The sequence below is a fragment of the Trichosurus vulpecula genome, chromosome 1 (genome assembly GCF_011100635.1).
Source record: "Trichosurus vulpecula isolate mTriVul1 chromosome 1, mTriVul1.pri, whole genome shotgun sequence".
Classification (NCBI taxonomy): Eukaryota; Metazoa; Chordata; class Mammalia; order Diprotodontia; family Phalangeridae; genus Trichosurus; species Trichosurus vulpecula.
This window is the reverse complement of record NC_050573.1, coordinates 95,869,043-95,871,454: the sequence shown is the minus strand read 5'-3', so window position 1 is coordinate 95,871,454 and position 2,412 is coordinate 95,869,043.

Sequence of the window (2,412 nt, the reverse complement as noted above, 5' to 3'; positions counted from 1 at the left end):
TGGCAATCATATAGACAAGTGCAGTCGTGTTAACGTATTTCCACATTAGTCTTGTTGTGATAGAAGAAACAAAACAAAAGGCAAAAGCCGCAAAAAGCAACAATAAAAGTGAAAATAGTATGCTTTGATCTGCATTCAGACTCCATAGTTCTTTCTCTGGGTGTGGATAGCAGTTTCCATGATGAGTATTTTGGAATTGTCTTGGATCATTGTATTGCTGAGAAGAGCTAAGTCCATCATAGCTGATCATCACACAATGTTGCTGTTACTAGGTACAACATTCTCCTGGTTTTACTCACTTCACTCAGCATCAGTTCACATAAGTCTTTTCAGGTATGTCTGAATTCCACCTGCTCATCATGTCTTATGGCACAATAGCATCCCATTACATTCATATACCATAACTTATTTAGCCACTCCCCAATTGATGAGCATTGTATCACTTTCCAATTCTTTGCCACCACAAAAAGAAATGCTATAAATACATTTGTACATGTAGGTCCTTTTCCCTTTTTTATGATTGAGTAGTAATCTCAAACTTGGAAAAGGACTAGCTGCTAGGGTGGGGGTTAGAAATTAGCCAAACTTTCCTGAAGGTGAGATTTGAATTTAGTCTTGAAGGAAGCCAAGGAAATTAAAAGGTGAGGGTGAGAAGGTCTGCATCATAGACATGGGGATCCAGCAGGGTAAAGTCATAGGGATGGGGACTGGAAGGCCATGTTTGAGAAACAGAAAGGATTCCAGGGTAGTTGGATCCAACAGTCCAAGGAGGGTAGTGAAGTACAAAAAAAAATACCAAAAAGGTAGAGAAAGATTAGGTGGTGAAGGGTTTTAAAGGCCAAACAAATGATTTTGTTTTTATTACAAAAAACTATAGAGAATGACTGGAGTTTACTGAGTGGGGTGAGTGAAAGAGATATAGTCCAATCTGCTTTAGGAAAATCACTTTGTCAGCTGAGTGGAGGCTAGATTAGAATGGGGAGAGATTTGAGGCAGAGAGATAAATTAGAATGCTCTGAAAATGGTTCAAGGGGGGATGTAATGAAGATCTGGTTAAAAGAGGTAGCTATGTGAGTAGTGAGAAATCATATGTAAAATACATTACGAAGGGAGAAATGACAAAATATTGCCTAAGATTGGAGATGTGATGGGAATGAGGGTGATAAATCAAGGATGATACCAAAGTTGTAATACTGGGTCACTGAGGGTGGTACCCTCAACAATAATTAGAAATTTCGGGAAAAGGGAGGGATTAAGGTGGGGGGGAGGGGAAGGTGGCAGGATCCAGTTCTGTCCAAATTCAATATCCTATCCACTATACTACACTACCATCTAAAACTGAATTAATACGGAGGTGTGGTGGAATTCAGTTCATGACTAGTACCGCAATAAAAGGCTTTCTGTAATTTTACTTCAAAAGTTTAAATCCCCCTGTAATAGTTACAGCCACACCAAATTTCTAATCCTGTGTGTCTTCCATAGAGAAAATAATAGCAACCACAACTGCAGCAATACCAGCAATGATAATGATAACAACCACTAGCATTTATATAGCACTTCAAAGTTTGCAAAGTGCTACGTTAAAACAAAAATCCTTTGTTCTGGCTTTCACCCAGAACTCCTTAGGACATAAAGAATTGAAAGGAGTTTATTAGGAGTGCATGAAGGTAGCAACAGCCTGCACTGGAGATCAGGAAGGGATTCAAAATGGAGCCACCTCTGATTGTTCACTTTTGTAATGAGATAAAGTTGGCTGAGATTGGTCCAGGTCAGCAAAAGGGATGGGTCATTGCATCTCAGTTCTTCCCCAATTGCTCATATGGGATGTTTATCGGGTGCAAACAGGTAAGGAGTGATTTGGTACATGATAAATAGCAAGTAATATGAAGCTGCAGATTGAGAGATTCCTCCCCTAACACTGATTGACAAGCAGGTCTGGAAACAATGAGTCATTGAGTCAGTACAACTTTTTCATAGCTGCATATGTTACATCATTTGATCCTTACAAAAAGCCTACGATAAACGTGCTATTATTATTCCATTTTATAAAATAGAAAACTGAGACAGAGGATAAGTGACTTGTCTAGGGTCACACAGCTGTAAGTATCTAGGATTGGATTTGAATTCAGGTCTTCTTGGTTCTGGGTACCATGATTTATCCACTTTATGACATAGCTGCCAGATCGATCTAATAGGCTGAAATTATTTCTCTGTTTCTATTCATATCTTGGGCATTCCTGTGTAGAACTCATTCAGCTCATTTGCTATCTATAATTCTCATTCTGGCTCATATCCTGTTCCCAATCATTCATGTATTCAGTAGCATATTTAATGTAGCTTCTCTTGCAAAATATTTATTGATAAAAAGCAAAATAAAATGCCAACTATTTATGCAATCCATGTAACTTTCTG